At 40.8% G+C, this 18993-nt stretch overlaps 1 non-coding gene across 1 annotated transcript; it reads right to left on the bottom strand.

Moving 5' to 3' along the window:
- Window positions 1-221: 221 nt before the first annotated feature.
- trnat-cgu lies at window positions 222-293 on the bottom strand. Its single transcript has one exon. It is a non-coding gene; the product is annotated as a tRNA-Thr (tRNA).
- Between the last annotated feature and the right edge of the window lie 18700 nt (window positions 294-18993).

Raw genomic sequence — 18993 nt, 5'->3', positions numbered from 1 at the left:
CTGTAAAGTGAATTGACTGTATATTTGTGGACGAAATGTGGCAGCCAATTGCACACAGCAGTGTCCCACAAACAATCGTGGATTGAGTTAACAAATTATTATTGGTTCTTTTGAGGGATTATTATCCCTGGAAAAGAGATCCGCCAATCGACTAACAACTGGGTTCCTACTTACTGCTAGGCAAACAGAGGAGTGTGGAGTAAGCAAACTTGCCCAACATTTTGCCCTGCTGGGAATTGAACCCAGGTCTCTCACTTACGAGGCGAGTGCTCTAGCTACTGAGCTACAGGACTCCACTATACATGTATATATATACAGTATATCTAGTGAAGCTCTTTGAAACATCCTTCAGATGTGAAAGGAGGTATGCCAAATATAAAGATTATTATTATTGTGATATGACCCCTGTTCTTAGATAAATCTTTTGAAATCATTGTTTTATTTTCTCCTAAAAAGGTTCAATTTCTTATTTTAAACTTTCATGTTTACTAACCATGTGCTGGCGTTAATCCTCCTGGAGTAATGTCAGATGGAAATTTAGGTTTGTGGTAAATATATTTGATTCAGAGTTGCAAGCGTGCTCCTAGCAGCATTAGTGAGAAATGAAGTGGTTAATAACAATTGTTAAGAAGAGCAATTTAGTTACTCATTTGAGGAGGAATTTTCTGCTGCCTCTCAGGCTTACCAACTATATAGGAATAGAAATTCCATCCTGGCTATAGATATTCCTAGCACTTCAGAGTGAGGAACTTGGCAAATTGTCGAATTCTGTCTCAGCTTTGAAGCCGGTTTTCCGTAGTTCTTAAAATAACTTCCAGAAGGCAGGCTTTAAAATTAGGATTAATTTAAGATTTTGCCAAACTTTGGGCCCGCTGAAATGTTACATAAATAGAAAGAATCTAGACCCAGGTGGAATTTCTCTTCGCATGTGGGGTTTTAATCATTGTCTCAGCAAGCAGTGAGTCTGAAACCTGCTTGTGGGTTTGGCAGAGTATGTGAAGAAGTCTGTTTTAGGAAATGCCAAATGCTACATTTATAGCTGCAATTGTATTGTATAAGGAGGAGAGGGATTGAGGGGACACAAACAGACTCTCTGCACATGACTATGTGTGGAAAAAAGACTCCTCAGGCACAGGCTGTCCTCTATAAACCATCCATCTGGCACCCAGCATTCTGGTAGTGATTTGACAGATCAGTAATGAGAATATCAGTGTCAATGCAATGTTCCCTCCACGAGACACACTTCATGTGTTGAGGCTCTTTTATAGTTCAAACCATTTATACTGCGGTTTTTCATTTGAGCACATTTTCAGCCCCATTAATTGCTCCACATTGGCTTTTCCTGATTGACTATTTAAAACTTAAATTTCACAAACCACAGGACTGTGGGAAGCCATATGACACAGTGTACTGAGACTTCCAAACCATGTTTGACAAAGTACCTCATTAACAAATGTAAGTCACTAGGTAGCAAGGACAAGACATGGACACGCCTTCAGAATTGGCTGAAGGGAAGGAAGCAGAGGGTAGTCAATAAAGAAGCTCAGCCAAAATGGGGAAAAGTATTACTTGGGGTGCCTCAGGGGTCAGCACTGGGAACTCCTGTATACACTAAAAACCTGGATTTGCAGATACAATCCATATTTAGGATGAGATCAAGTTGGGGAAAATGTGGGATCAGTGGAGGCAGGAAAGGTCCAACAAAGAGAGCTTGATTAGGTATGCACATGGATTGATAACTGGCAAATTAAATTCAATACAAATAAATGCAAGATACTACTTATATAAAGTAATATGTGGCACACATATTAATGGGTGGGGTAGTAAACTGAATGAGATCTAGGGGTATTAGTAGACTCATTGCTCACCGCATCAAAACTGTGAGGAGGCAACCAACAAGGAAACAGGATGATGGGCTCTAGTTCTACATCAGTTAAGCAGAAACTCCTGGAAGTCATACTTCAGCTGTACAGCATTCTGGTCAGGCTACATCTAGAGAACCACATACACTTCTGGTCAAGAAGATATAAGTAGGCTGCCCAAACCTGAGAGGTAATAATAATAATAATCTTTGCATTTGATATAGTGCTTTTCAGGTCTTCTCGAAGTCTCAAAGCGCTTCACAGAATAGACTAAAGTGAATTGACCATAAATTTGTGGGCGAAATGCAGCAGCCAATTGTGCACAGCAGTGTTCCACAAACAGTCGTGGATTGAGAATGACCAATTTATTATTGCTTTATAATAATAATAATAATAATAATCCTTGCATTTGATATAGCGCTTTTCACGTCGGGAGGACGTCCAAAAGCGCTTCACAGAACACGCACACTGTAAAGTGAATTGACTGTATATTTGTGGGCGAATGCTGCAGCCAATTGCGCACAGCAATGTCCCACAAACAGTCGTAGATTGAAAATGACCAATTTATTATTGTTTTTGGTTTTGGAGGGATTATTATTAAGCATGTGGAGTAAGGAAACTTGCCCAAGGTTTCGCCCTGCCTGGAATTGAACTCAGGTCTCTCGCTTGCAAGGCGAGTGCTCTAACCACTGAGCTACAGGATTCCACAGGTAATGGTCAAGAGAGCAATGAGGACAATCCCTAGTTTTAGAGAATAATAATAATCCTTGGATTTTATACAGTGCCTTATCATGTCATTAAGACGTCTCAAAGTGCTTCACAGAATATATTATAAAATATATATTTGTGGGCAAAACGCGGCCGTCAATGGGGGTGGGGGGGCGGGATATTCTGAAGTAATGAAATCAGATGGGTTGAAGGGGCTTCTTCATCAAACCAATCTTGTGATTTACAGCCTAAGATTATTATTATTTTTATTAAGACTTTGTGAAATTTCAGGCTTTCATTCAAGCTCTTTATCATTTGATTTCTTACTGTCCAGAACAAAAAACAAGAGAACATTTCCACTCCACATATTTCTTGCTCAGAAGATGTTTACTGAGTCTTTTAAGACTGTCTTTAGTAGAAAAGCATTCCTTGCAAATTTCCCTTTTTTTTCAAAAAAAATTAACATCTTAAATTATGAGAAGAATGATTCTTTTTATTTTCAGTGACGATCTGACATTTCCGAGGCACAAAGATTAGGAGTAATAAGCTTCAATACAGCAAGAAGAATTTACACTGGAAATTTAACCTCACATTTTAGATACCCACGTAATCATGGACCAAGGACAAAAAACTGATTCATGTCAATAAATACAAAAAAAAGCTTCCTTTCATAATCTATTATTTGAATTGCTAATGCTGTAAACCACAATGGCTGTTCAGCAGTTACATTGTGTCACATGCTTGCTGGTATTTTAGGCTAGATATGTTTTAAGGGGATTCAAATTTCAAATTTGGGGTGAGGTTATCTGGGCAAAAACTGTGAATTGTCCTCAGATCCGGAGTCCAGTCAAAATTCACATAACTCATTCTAAGCTGCCCATACGCCTTTCAAAGCATGTTCGCACAAAGTAACGGAGACGCAAGAATCCTTCATACAGTAAGGCATCCCTAACCTTAATTGTCAATTTATATGTTTGCTTTCCAGCAAACCTGTTTTTTCAAGTAACTTCTCCATTTCAGAGTAATACTATAGAGCTGCTTTAATGCTGGCTGTACTCAGGTTGTATTTGTTTCTATCCATCATGGAATTGATACTGTTTGTGACAAATGTAAAGTTCTAAAAGAGTAAAAAGCCCAACAGCCAATAAAATGCTAATATAGGTCAGCCACTTTAGACAAGCCTTTACTGACAGTTTATGTAGGATAAAGGTTAATCTTTTTGATCAAAGGCGCTGAAGACTCCTTATTTGGAAATCAATATTTTGCCTCTTTATTGATTTGACTGAAAAAGGTTACCAGGAAGTGTAGTTGAGGCCAGGACATACTGGCCTCATTTTAAAAAAAATGATGCTGTGATGGGAAGACGGTAGGGTGGGTGTTCTGGAAGGAAGAGATCAAATGGGCCAATGAGCCTTCTTCATCTAAACTTTTCTTGTGATGTTACAAAGGAGGTCCTTGTTCTGAGAGGAAAAGTATTTTCCCGGTCAGTAAATTTACCAACCTTTGGGAGTGAGCACATATTATGCTTCACTTGCTGGTAAATTAATGACCTTTGGTGATGTGAAATTCCTTTTATAAGCACATACCACTACTTTTTCTCTAACTCATTCTTTTCTAAGACTCAAGAGTGTGGAGCTCCCTACCTCCCTCAGTTTTCTCCTCCTCAATCCACAGGTTTTAAAGCTCGAGTTTCATACAATCATACAATGTTACAGAAATAATAGATTTATTCATTCTTCCCAATGAACCTTCTCAATCATACAAATGTCAAAATGAGTGAAAAAAAATCATCTTTTTCAAGTTGTGTGAAAAGGACAAATAATTAAGTATCTTCTAGGCTCAATTACATCTGTATCTGTATTGGAAAGGTTGTGTGTTCAAGCCCCACATTGGGACTTAAACTGATAGTCCCAGCTAATATTCCAGAAAGTTCTTGGGGGAATATTTAATTGTCAGAGTTCCTATCCTTGGTATGAGATTTTAAAATTAGGTACTGCCTGCTTGGATGAACATCAAAGATCCCAAAACACTATTTGTAAAGATATGGCATGGCCAGCAATCTTCCAAAGAAATTGACCATTCACCTCATGACTGTTTGTGGGGTTTACTCATTGCTCATTATATTGTATAGGTGAGGATTATTGACGTTTTAATCCCTTTACAGCCTCAAGATATTTCTCAAGTTAGACTGAAAACATTTCTTCTCCCAGTGAAATCAATGTGGTAAATTTTGCTGCTTAATGATGATGCTTCACAATCTGTGTACTTTTTCAGTGGTTTATGAGCATATTCACTTCAGTAATAGCCTTGCTGGCACAGAATCTGTTCTCTTTCTCCTCTTCATGTTGGTCAAGTCTGTGCTGACCTTTCATTTCCTGCATTTGCTTAAGATTTTATTCCCTTCTTAATTTGTCTCAATTTTAAAAAATTCCAATGGACAAAAGGGAGTCTGTTCTGCTCACATGGTCTGGGCACCTCAACAATCCAACTATTTTCTCTAGAGAAGAAATGTTTAAGGAGGAGACCTAATAGAAGTGTTTAAAATTATAAAAGGGATCAGTAAGGTTAACAAATAGGGATTTCTACTGGGTGGGGAGTCTGTAATCAGGGGACAGAAGTATAAGATAACAACGTGGGGATCAAAAAGAGAATTTAGGAGGATCAAACAAACAAACAAAATTACATTTGTATAGTGCCTTTCACATAGGGAGGACATTCCAAGGTGCTGGACAGTCAATGTTTCGGACCCGAGCTGGGGGTCGAGATTGGTGAAGATGAAGGGCAGATGGGGAAGGAGGGTGACCGAAGACATGGTTGACGAAGATGGACTTGAGATGAGGCTTGAAGGAGGCAAGGGAGGGGGCGAGGCTGAGGGACTGTGGGATGGAGTTCCAGAGGGTCGGGCAGAGTGGCCCACTGAAGGCGGGGACAAGAAGTAGGCCGGAGCCTGCTGAGCGGAGGGAGCATGCAGGTTGGTAGGAGGCTAGGAGCTCGCAGAGGTAGGGGGGAGCAAGGCCATGGAGGCTTTGAAGGTGAGGACCAGGATCTTGAACTGTATCCTCTGTGTGACGGTGAAGCCAGTGGAGTCGGGCGAGGGTGGGGGTGATAGTCTCGTGGAACCTGGTGCAGGAAAGGACACGGGCTGCTGAGTTCTGGATGATCTGCAGCCTATGGAGGGAGGAGTTGGGGATGCCGACCAGCAGGGAGTTTACATAGTCAAGCCTGAATGTTATGAATATGTATATGAGGGTCTCGGTGGCTTGCGGTGTGAGACAGTGGCGGAGCCGGGCGATGTTACGGAGGTGGGGGAAGACAAAGTGGGTCATGGCACGGATGTGGCGTAGAAAGAATAGTTGCGGGTCAAACAAGACGCCAAGGTTCTGGACTGCTTAGTAAGGTGGAGTGTGCATCCTTTGATGGTGATGCTGTCAGTGCCTGAGGTGTGGAGTTGCTGATGGGAGCCAATCAGGAGAGCCTCAGTCTTCACGAGGAGATTAGTGAAATTGTGGAACTCGCTGCCTGAAGCAGGGGTTGAATTAGGTTGTGTAGATGCATTCAAGAGGATACTAGACCTTCTCATGAGGGTTCGGGGAATAGAAGAGTATGGGAGGGAGTAGGGAGTCGGTGAAGACTCATGTGAAGTATAAACACCAGCATGGACTGATTGGGCTGAGTGGCCTGTTTTCATGCTGTACATTCTTTATAATCTTTGTAACTTTGTAATTTCTGATGCTGCTGAGTTTCTTTTTTATTGTCATAACAACAACTTGCATTTATATAGCGCCTTTCACATGAGGTAGCATCCCAAAGCCGAGCAATATAGTATTGCATTACACAAAGGAGTATAGAATCACTCATGTTCCTTATCCAAACCCATAATCTATGACATATCATTTTTAAATTTACATTTTTTTTATGACTCTTCATCAAGTTCTTTACATATAGCACTGGTCACGTATGACCAAGTTTTAAAGTGTTTGAAGGAAAGAACAGTGGACCAAAACTCCACTAAATACAGCAAACAAAATGGGAAATTTAAGGTAAATTTGCTGTAAATGTCCCTGGTTCTAGGTGCCTGAAGGTACAGACAAAGATTTTTGATAGCAGAGAGATTGCTAGCAGAGTGAATGGTCTGTGGCAAAGCTTTTCAGAGAACAGTGATATAATGAATGAAGACTAGGTTTCAGATAGTGTAATGTAGGGATTGGGGCATGAGCATCAAAGCATAGTAAGAAGAGTAGAGAGTGCGGGCTAGGATGTCGGGCTGGAGACAATTAAAAGCATTTGGGGGGCAATTCAGTAAGCTACACTTCCTCTTTACGAAAATATGGGGACATTGATCATTCAATGCTTAAATCTCTTCTAATCATAGAGTCAGGAATCAATGTTAAATGTTTGATGTCGCCACATTTTGTAAACAAATGATTTGGGTTTGCATTAAAAATCAAATAGCTTACAGTCTAATTGGTTTTCAGCCAACATTTTTCATATGTGAATGTCCTAGTTTTAAAACTATATCAAGCAAAACAGTGGCTGTATAGCTTTCAAAGCATTGAAAGTATAGTAATAATAATAATAATAATCCTTGCATTTGATACAGCGCTTTTCACATCTTCTAGACGTCTCAAAGCGCTTCACAGAATAGACTGCAAAGTGAATTGACTGTATATATTTGTGGGCGAAATACAACAGCCAATTGCACACAGCAGTGTCCCACTAACAGTCGTGGATTAAAGTTACCAATTTATTATTGATTTTTTTCTTGAGGGATTATTATCAGGCATTAAATATAGCTTTCAATGCTTTGGTAAAGAGGAAGTATAGCTTACTGAATTGTCCCAAAATGCTCTGTAATTGTCCCTCAAAGCATTTTGTCCACAAAATATACAGTCATATTCACTTTACAGTATATTCTTTGAAGCACTTTGAGATTTCTCAACAACATGATAAGGCACTATATCAAATGCGAGGTTTTTATTATTATTATCAACTAGTCTGACAAATCCGTCCTGTCATTATTGGACATTGTGATATTCAGTGTTGCGATCAGGGCAATCTATATCTTAAAAGAGTTATCAGGATCTAAAACATGGTATCTGTAACAGGATTAACAAACTGACGGTGACCTGAAATATGTCATGTCATCTCTTTGGGACCCTAATGTGATGCAGTAGAGGTCTCCAAAGTTGGTTCAACGGACTTCCTGTTACCATTGTTCCATGATCAGAAGGGATTTGTGCATTGCATGATCGATGTTCCCATGGTTTTGTAAAGAGGAAGTATTGATTACCGTTTGTAACTCAGATTACTTATCTGCAACCCCTCATGCACATATACAGTGCAGGCCCCATTTGCCTGTGGGTGTGGGAGATCCATAAAATCCCATCCCGCGTTATAGTGAGACTGTAATTGCACAAAATCGGCCAGCACAAAGGCATTGCTCTATCTGGGTCCCATGCTGAAAGAAAAACAAGCTGACTGGCAGAACTTGACACTGAGCCGGGGAGAGAGGAGAGATGATTGCAGTCAAAGAGGAAGGTCTTCGGGTGTAATCTGAAGATGGGCAAGGAGAGGGAAGGCAGAGGGCTTGAGGCAAAGAGTTTCAGAGTTTGGGGTCTTAGTGATTGAAAGGACAGCTGCTGATTATGGAGCAGAGGGCGTGGGGTGTGTAGAAGGGTGAAAGAGGCAAGTAGAGGAATGGGGTGTGATCAGGTCGGAGAGGTAGGGGTGTACAAGGGTGTGAATTGATTTCTAAGTAAGTGTGAGGATCTTGAAATCAATCTGTTTTGCAACAGGGAGCCAATGGAACCTGGCAACGATTGGGATGATGGGGATGCAGAGTTAGGTATGGGTGAGAATATGGGCAGGGGAATTTGGATTTTTTGGGTGCTGGAGCAGCGGAGGTTTCATCTATGCATGTGCAGCAAAGCAGGAAGTGCCATAGACCCAAAGAATCAGAAATCGCTATGTTATCATAAAAAGTTATGGAAGGAAACAGCTGGCTCCACATGTACTCAGTAAATAGAGTCCACAGTACAACCATGTCATAGGCAAGTTCTCACCGTAATGAAACACATTGTGCCAGGCTTTTAGGATAAAAATTTTACTGTTTCTTTGGTGTGAAATCTTTATCCTCTCATGTATTTTCTGCCTCTCTGTCCCCACTATCCAGAACTCCTTTGCAGGGTCCCTCCGAATTGTTCTTTTCCACCTCTCTTTCAAGGTACATCTCAAAATCTACCTCTTTGACCGCACTTTCGGTTGTTTTTTCCCCTCTCCACCCCCTTGCTTTACACCCCCAGCTCAGGTGCCAATTCAGCTGTGTGAAAGCATTTTGGGACGACCACACAATGTGAAAGGTGCTATTCTCTGAATCTATAGCCATTTTCTTTTCCTCATTTCTTAATTTAACACTGAACAGAGAGGCAGAGTATTGCAGCAAATTCAAGAGCGAATTGGATAGCTATTGACGGATAATTTATTGAAGGACAGTAGAGCTAAAATAATGTAGAATTTTTTTTTTTAACTTCACTTCAGGACTATCCACGTGAAACATAATCAATTAAGTAAATAATAAAATAATTCTTTGTACTTGATGTGGTATCTTGTCACATCATCGAGACATTTCAGAAGCTTCACAGGATTTACTATTGTGCCTATGTATTTTGCAGGCAAACAAAGCAGCCAAAATGCACACAGTCGTGTTCCACAAAAAGACACAGTAATAATCCTTGCATTTGATACAGTGCCTTATTGTCATTAAGACATAATGACAATATATAGATAAGTGTGAGGTGGTACATTTTGGTAGAAGGAATAAGAAGGTCACATACTGCCTGGAAAATAAGAATCTAAATGGAGTAGGGGAGCAAAGGGATCGAGGGGTACAAATACACAAATCACTAAAAGTAGTGACACAGTTTAATAAGGTCAAAGCAAAAGCAAGCCAAGTGTTGGGGTTCATTTCTAGAGGGATAGAAATGAAAAGCAGGGAAGTTATGCCAAGCTTAAATCGAACTTTGGATAGACCACTCTTGGAGTACTGTGTACAGTTCTGGTCCCCGTGTTATAAAAAGGATATAGAGGTACTGGAGAAGCTGCAAAGGAGATTTACAAGGATGATACAGAAGAAATGTCTTTACCCAGAGAGTGTTGGGAATATGGGACTTTCTACCACAAGGAGTAGCTGAGGCGAATAGCCTAGATATATTTAAGGGGAAGCTAGATAAGTACATGAGTGAGAAAGGAATAGAAGCTTATGCTGATCAGGCTTAGTTGAGGAAGGGCAGGAGGATGCTTATGTGGAGCATATAAACGACGGCATAGACCAGTTGGGTCTAATGGCCTGTTTCTGTGCTGTATATTCTATGTAATTCTATGTAAGACATCTCAAAGCCTTTCACATATTTTACTATGAAGCAAAGTGTATTTGGCCAATTTTATGGGGAATTGTTTATCAGGACACCGGTAGAAACTCCCTTCAATATATTCCTATTTCTGTGATTTACATCAATTTATATTTATATCAAAATCTACACTGATATATCAATCTTTATTTGACCAGTATCACCTTTGTATCTTAGAAGCTGAATCTTCTTTATTGCACTTAGAAGGTATGTGTTACAGAGATGCATTATGTGAGCTCTCTATTAATGTGAAAATATATAACAAAGTACTTTTATAGCCAGTTTTGATGAGAGTAAAGGGCTGCTGAAATGCAAGGTTTAGGCACTAAAAACAAAAATACCCTTATCAATGGCTAATTACTGTGTGCAACTTGAAAGCCATGAATTCTGTTAGGAATGCTTCAAAGAAAGAAAGAATAATAATAATAATAATCCTTGGATTTGATATAGCGCTTTTCACGTCGGAGGATGTCCCAAAGCGCTTCACAGAACACACTGTAAACTGAATTGACTGTATATTTGTGGGCGAACGCGGCAGTCAATTGCGCACAGCAATGTCCCACAAACAGTCATGGATTGAAAATGACCAATTTATTATTGTTTTTTTTTGGAGGGATTATTATTAGGCGTGTGGAGTAAGGAAACTTGCCCAAGGTTTCGCCCTGTCTGGAATTGAACTCAGGTCTCTCACTTGCAAAGCGAGTGCTCTAACCATTTAGCTACAGGACTCCACTAGAAAAGAAACAAACAAAACAGTATTTTATACTTAAATGCAGAGTACAAACAAATCAGATTTTCTCAACCTGGTGCCTGAATTTTCAACTTGTGGTAATATTTTTGAGGGTTTATCAGAAAATCCCATGTGCCAGGAAACCAATCTTTAACTAGTTATGCAATTCATTTATAGAAGCAAAATGTGAACTATTTCTCAAATGAAAATCATCCCAAAACAGAAGGTGAAATCATTAATATATTGAATAGATTTACATTCCAAATAACTTCAAACCAAATCCAATACATTTAAGGTATATTTCCACACAGAAACAGATTTGTATCTTTTTATTGGGGGTTTCGCTGTGTGAAAATTGATTATTGCATATACCCACAAATCCACAGTCGCTTCACTTTGCGACAATATCTTGTGAAGTGCTTTGAAACATTTGAAGGTTATAATAATAATCCTTGCATTTGATGTAGCGCTTATCATGTTGTCGAGATGCCTCAAAGCGCTTCACAATATTTTACTGTTAAGTGTACTGACTGTGCATTTGAAGGCAAACATGGTAGCCAATTTGCACACAGCAATGTCCCATAAACAGCTGTGAATGGAATCACCAATTTTATGTGGGGAATTGTTGGCCAGGACACCGGGAGAAACTCCCTTTTCTTTTCAAATAGTGTCATGGGATCTTTAATGTCTCCCTGAAGAGACAGACGGTACATCGTCCTAGCATTCATTCGAAGAACGATATCTCTGACATTGCAGCACACTCCAGCGCTGGAGTGTCAGTCTGGATAGTGAGCTCAAGGCCCAGATGTGGGGATTGAACTTCAAATCTCAAAGGTGGGAATGCTACCAACTCAGCAAGGCTAAGAACATCCTAGGTATAATATCAAATGCAAGGAATATTATAAGTTTAAAATGTAACAATAAGGGTGTCAGTAGGGGTGATTCATGTTCCATTTAGTGTAACTCTGCTCAGTCAGTCATTGGACTACAAAATACCCCAAAAATGGTGTCCAAAAGTTGTTTTGGTGTGATCAGTGCCGAATCCGTCAATCTACTCATTCTGACTTCAAGCATTGATGTTGTCTTTTGGGCTTGTGTTTCCAATTTTAAAAGGTTGATCCCTTGAACGTTGCAATAAATTGATTTTTTAAATTGTTTTAAAAATGAACACCTCCAAAGTTGGGGGAGGTAGCAGGATCCTCTCGGAGTTGAACTGGTTTCAAAGTGACTGCTTGGAATGTTGGAGTTTAGTCAACCCTCTGTGGTGGTCTCAGAAGTCCAGTTCCTGAGCCACACTGGTCTGCAATACTCCAAGATGCAACTGGTGACAGCACAGCCAGCTTGGATCATCAGTAGAACTTGAATTGGTAGACCAGAAATTGGGGCAGGGATTCTTCACACTATTAACATTGCCCAAGTTAGATTAGGATTATCCTTACTGGACAAGTAGCCGGACAGCTTGCCAGACAGTGCTGTCAATGACAAGCTATGCAGTTTTAGCTGGTTAAATGGAAACATTAACCCTCGCACACTCTGGAATCCCTAAGCTGAAGTATAGTGACTGTATATTTAGAAGCGAACAACGAATGCTTTGTGCATCCGTATGTGTCCATGAAAAAATATTTACAAACTGTAGCTTTTGCTATGGAGATACTGAATATCACCACTAGAGAAAGTGTTTGGTTTGATCTACAATTAGTGTGACTAGGCACAGCCCCATATCAGCAGACAGCACAATGTTCGAATTCAGTGGATCAGAATCAGATGTTTTAATATGAATGTCTTTGGTCCTAGATCAGCAGTTGATCTCATTGCATAATCCTTAAAGAGATGCCTCTGGAATGTTTGGGCAAATAACAGGGTTATGACTTTAGTTGTTAGCAGATGTTGGTCTAGTTTGACACCTGCAAATCATTTGGCAGACTATTTATTTAGTTATTTCTGAGAGCTACCAGTCTTCCTTGCGTTTGTTTTTACTCCACATCCCTGGAGATAGTGGTACCAGGAAGATAATTAGTTTGATCTTTCCTAAAAGTACACGTTTAATCCTGAAAATCTTCTGAATATCATCCCGATCTCCCTCACAAAACAATGATATTAAGAAAAGCCCCTTCAATTTTCTGAGTTGAATTAATTTTCATTTCAACCAGATAAAATTGGCCATTCACTTCATGGTTGTTTGTGAGACATTGATGGGCGCAGATTGACTACTCCATTCACCTACAAAACACAGTCACTACAATTCACAGTAATTCCTGCAAAGCACTTTGAGACAACCTCCCGACGTGAACGGCACAATATCAAATGTAAGGATTATTATTACTTTTACAGCAAAAGATAAGATGGTGAGAAGCAAAACAAACTTTTTTTACAGATTGCTTCAACACAAAATGGGCTGAAGAACCCTACTGCAGTATACCCAATAGGGTTTACAAAGCCTTCACGGATATTGAATTCTGCCAGGAACTTGAATGGCATCATGCCATCTCTATTCCGCAAACCCACAAGAGGAGTGAAGTTGGAGTGGAATTTTTGCATTTGATGTGACCAACATCCAGTTATCAGCAAGATTCAACACTTAGGAATCCCTTACAAATCCAGCTGCAAGTTCGCCATTTCTCAGATGTAGACCGTGCGAGGCCTTACAGATGGATTTCAACCGGTTTTGATCTGGGCAGAAAGCAAAGAATATAGAACATGAGCTGGAACATCACATTGCATTATATGCAATCACTCCTCAACCATTTACAGATGTACTCCCTTTTTTTCTATAATTCCTCCAATTTTCTCCTACTTTCTTTCCTCTTCATCCCTTCCCCGAGGGCAGGATCTGATTCTATAGATACAGACAACTGTCCAGTATTCTTGCCCATTTGAGTGCCCATTCTTCATTCTACTGGCCGTGAAAGTGAATGATTCCTCACTTTCCTGACTTTAGTGTCATTGTTGAACTGCAGTAAGAGGACTTGAGAGCCAGTTGTTTGTAACAGAGATATAAAATATACCTTGAATTCTGCAGCCTTTGATACTAGGACAAGGTTGTTAATCACAGAGAATCACCATGTTAGTAATACTCATTCAATAAAGGACAATAGACATGTGGAACCAAATATTGTATGAACAACAACCACAAAATACACAATCGCTCCACTTTACATGATATCCTGTGAAGCTTTTTGAGACATTTCGCCAACATGATGAGGCACAACGTGATAAATGCAAGGATTATTATTAGTATTATTAACAAGAGGTTACAAAAGGATCGAAAGTGCAATTATATGTCTCCAGGCAAGATTTGAAAATAGAAAGGGAAGGGATGAGGGAAAGGGATAATGGAAGGGGGGGGGGGGTTGCTGAAGGCTCACCTTCCTGTGGAAAGGCATGAAGCATCTTGAAGTTGGCAGGGTGGAGGGACAGGCCAGGGAGTAGGATGACTGGAGGTAACAGAGATCGGGTGATGCAAGATTGTAGAGACTTTTAAAGATGAGGACATGCAATTTAAAATTAATCTGCTTGGGAGTAAGGAGCCAGTGAATCCAGCCAAAGATAAGGAGATCACAAGATCTGAAAATTGAAGATCTGAAGATTCAAATGAAGAAGACTCTTCAGCCCATCTGATCTTATCATTCCAGAACACCCACCCCATTGCCATCCCATCCCAGTATCAAGCTGTTCTTTAAATGAATGTAATGTGCTGGCTTCGCTATCCTTCCTGGCAACTTGTTCCAGTCACTAATTATGCTCTGAATAAAGAAATACTTGGTGTCTGTCCTTAATAATCTTGAACCTGTGCCCTCTTGTTCTACTGTGAAGCTGAAAGTATTCTTCAGAGTTTACTTTCTCAATCCCATTTTTAAAATTTCATGTATATAACCTCCATAAACCACTCTCAAATCCCATTTCAAATCTGAAGAGTGTCTAATCATTGCTCTTAGCTCATTCCTTTAAAACTGAGGTCATGGATTTGTGGAGCTCAGTGCAGGAAAGTGTACAGGCTGCAGAGTTCTGGAAGATCTGGAATTGGGGAAGTTGGCAAGCTGGAGAGTACCTCACACTATGAAATTCAGAGGTAAGTGTTCAGTGTGAATCCTCAGAGTGAGAGCACATCCGTTCCGAGTTGCCCTGAACACCCTTGTGCTCTGCAGAAATGGAAATGTATTGGTAAACACAGGCTGTTGAGACTATCCAAATATGGAAAGCCGACAAGAGAAAGCAGGCAATCAGACTTGTGAACTTTGCCTGTTTGATGTAGAATTTCAAGAGCCATCACTGGTTAAGTTACTTTAAAGATAATTCTTTATAAAATGAAATGCATCTGACATAGATTTTGATTTGTAAAGAAACAGGCTTTTGACCACTCGAGTGTTTGACACATGCGGAAAACCACCATCTTGTTTAAGAGTATCCAAACCAGACTGATAGCTCCACAAATGTATGTTACCTACACATTGAAACTTGTTTGTGCTTGTAATGGAATGTGCACTGTTTCCCTAAAGGGACATACTCTGCTTATCTCCGCTCCTTTCTTTCTCGCCATTCCCTCTTTGAACCCCTCCAATCCGGCTTCCGCGCTGCCCATAGCACCCCTGGTCAAAGTCATTAATGACATTTTGAACATCTGTGATCAGGGCTCCCTCTGCCTCCTTGTCCTCCTCGAACTCTCTGCCGCCTTCGACACTGTTGACCAATCCATCTCATACACCACCTCTCCTATTTATTTAATCTTCGTGGAACTGCCCTTGCCTGGATCGAATCCTATCTCTCTCACTTTGTTGCCACTAAAGGTTCCTCCTCCAGCCCCCGCACTGTCACGTCTGGCATCCCCCAGAGTTCTGTCCTTGGTCCTCTCCTCTTTAATGTATACACGCTCCCCCTTAGTGCCATCATGCGCAGACATGGGGTTAACTTCCATATGTACGTGGATGACACCCAACTCTATCTTTCTGCCTCCACCCTCAACTCCAGGACTACTGCTGTCCTGACAGACTGCCTGTCAGACATCAAGTCCTGGATGAGGGAAAATTTCCGACAGTTGAATGTGAACAAGACTGACGCCCTCCTGATTGGCTCGCGCCAGCGCCTCAGCATCTCACGCTCTGGCAGCATCAACCTCCATAGTTGCACACTTCAACTCACCAACCCAGTCAGGAACCTGGGTGTTTTGTTCGACCCTCAACTGTCTTTTCTTCCACACATCCAGGCCATGACCCGCTCTGCCTTCCTTCAACTCCATAACATCACTCAACTCCGCCACTACCTCACCCTTCAGGCCGCTGAAACTCTTGTTCATGCCTTCATCACCTCCAGGCTTGACTATGCAAATGCTCTGCTTGTCGGCCTTCCCAACTCCTCCCTCCACAGGCTGCAGATAATCCAGAACTCTGCAGCCCGTGTCCTCTCCTGCATCAAACTCCGTGATCCCATCTCCCCCATTCTCGCGCAACTCCTCTGGCTCCCTATCCTTCAGAGGATCCAGCTCAAGATCCTGGTGTTCATCTACAAAGTCCTCCATGGCGTCGCCTCACCCTACCTCTGCGACCTCCTAATCCCCTACCAACCCCCGCCCGCTCCCTCTGCTCAGCCGGCTCCGGCCTGCTCCATGTCTCCCGACCCACCCACCCCACTATTGGCGGGAGAGCCTTCAGCCACTCTGCCCCCAACCTCTGGAATTCCATCCCCCAGTCACTCCGCTACTTAGCCTCCTTCAAATCCCGCCTCAAAACACTCCTCTTTGACCATGTCATCGGCCACCCCCTTTCCCTCCCCTCCCTTTTCCCCCCTGACCCCAGCTCGGGTCTGAAGTGCTTTACTTAAACTGTCCAGCGCTTGGGACATCCTCCCGACGTGAAAGGCACTATACAAATGTAATCTTGTTGTTGTTATTTAATTCCAGAGACTATTAGGCATAGGTTGGCAGGAGCCATGGTTTGGGAATTTGGGAAACCCAGAGTACGTGTTGAGATACTGCTGGAGTTTAACCAGCTAAAACCGCATTGCTTGCCATAATAATAATAATAATCCTTGCATTTGATATAGCGCTTTTCACGTCGGGAGGACGTCCCAAAGCGCTTCACAGAACACACTGTAAAGTGAATTGACTGTATATTTGTGGGCGAACGCGGCAGCCAATTGCGCACATCAATGTCCCACAAACAGTCGTAGATTGAAAATGACCAATTTATTATTGTTTTTGGTTTTTGGAGGGATTATTATTAGGCGTATGGAGTAAGGAAACTTGCCCAAGGTTTCGCCCTGCCTGGAATTGAACTCAGGTCTCTCGCTTGCAAAGCGAGTGCTCTAACCACTGAGCTGCAGGACTCCATTGAAAGCATTGTATGGCAATGTTCCGGTTACTTGTCCAGCAAGGATCTCCCAAGCTGTTATAACTTTGGCTTGCAGGATTAACAGGAGTGGGAAGAATCCCTGCTCCCAAGTCCTAATCATGGACCAACACCACGATCTGACACCAAATTAATGACTTGGACAACTTAGAGTAAAGAGGTCTAAGGACCAAGGAAGTAAATTATAACAAATAAGTTGCCATAAGAATGTTAATCGGAGAGATTTCCAAACTCATACAGATATAGGTTTTGAATTGAGGTCAGCCGAAAAGTATAATATTCAAAGGCTTGCAATTATTTTTACTTTGAAAGAGTGACAATGAATTTAAATTGCCATATGCACAACTAGAAGTACTCTGTTTCAGGATGTGGGCATTGCTGGCATTTTGCCAGTATTTTTTGCCTGTCCCAGCTGATTAGCCTAATAATTAACACATCAGATATCTGCAAGTTCAACCTCACTGTGCAGCTTTCTATGAAAGGTCCTACTTGTAAGATGAAATAAACCTAAATAGAATTCTTTATTTCTACATTAGATATAATGTAAGCTATTGTGACCAGAGCAATATTCGCTTGAAAAAACAGTCACTACTCTTTACAGTAAATCCAGTGAGATATCCTCCCTATGTGAAAGTCTCTGCAACAAAATTTATAAATATTATAATAATGATTTCTCACAAAATGCTTATCAGAATGGAAATGCCATCTTTGATTTGATTATTACAAAACAAATTGTTTTTATTCCCTGACTCTAGTTTTAACTTAATTTTTTTTGTTTTATGTTAAGTTTAGCTCATTATCTGGTGAAGAAGCCTGAAATCTGTTCTCTCTGCAGGCCGACAATTTTTTTTCCTGATCCCGACCAAGGGGTTTATGCTGAGATGAACTATGGTAATATTTAATGTGAAAATCAGTGTGAAGGCAAGTGTGTGATCCATGTCTAAATTCTGCCTTCTTCATCTATTACAGCAGGCTGTAAATTGTCCATCTTTGACAGACAAACAACCATATATTAATCCAGTCAAACACTGATTTAACAATGAATACAATCAGTTAACATTATGGCATATATTGGTTGCAAAATCTATAATGTCACAGGGGCTTCCAATATTTGAAAGTGATAGATGAAATGGATGACAGTATTAGTGCCTCATCTCTAAAATAGTAAATAAATCAGTTTAGCCTGTAAATTCATTATCTCTGACCCTTGTTGTATCAGCTGTTCTTTTAAACCCCTATTAAATTTCCTGCTTTCTGCCTCAGAATGTCAAGAATTTAGTCCAATTACTCGACAAGAATCCTGTCTTTCATAAGAGGAACTTAACACATACACTGATTATTGTATTACCCAGTTTTCCACTACAAGTGGCATTGCTTGCTTTCTGCTTTCAACTAAGTAATTGCACTTTATTTGTGCAACAATCTACAGTAATTTGGTGCTCTTCATATTATTATGCCTTCTCTCAAGTACAACAGGGTGCAAGGTAAGTCAATTGTTAGAGAACAGAAATCACATTGTCAAAGCAAATACCTGTTTCATCTGTGACTGTTCTGTAATCTAACCTTGAGTGTCACCTTATAGTGACTCTGTCATATCATGACTGCTAGGGATTCTCCAAAGGTAAACTCTTTGGAAATTGGGTCAAAATGTACTTCTTCAACCACGCCTATGGCCAATTCCCCCTTCCTCCCTGTGCCACTCTCCCCACTCCTGCTCAGTCTCTGACCCCATCATTGTAAAGCACTCTGGTAGCTTAACCTATGTGAAAGGTGCTACATAAATGCAAGTTGCTGTTGTTGTAAAGGCACCAGCCAGCACAGCTACTTGGCAATATGGACTGGAAGGTTGCAGATTGTTTAACAAAACACTTCTGATTTTATTTCCTCATGTCTTATTTTCATTTCTTCCACACACACGCCAACCACCAGCTCTCAATGCTCATTTC

This window comes from Callorhinchus milii, unplaced genomic scaffold (assembly GCF_018977255.1).
Source record: "Callorhinchus milii isolate IMCB2004 unplaced genomic scaffold, IMCB_Cmil_1.0 Scaffold3, whole genome shotgun sequence".
NCBI classification, from domain to species: Eukaryota; Metazoa; Chordata; class Chondrichthyes; order Chimaeriformes; family Callorhinchidae; genus Callorhinchus; species Callorhinchus milii.
The sequence above is the reverse complement of the archived record's forward strand: the minus strand, read 5'-3'. Positions and strand labels throughout refer to the sequence as shown.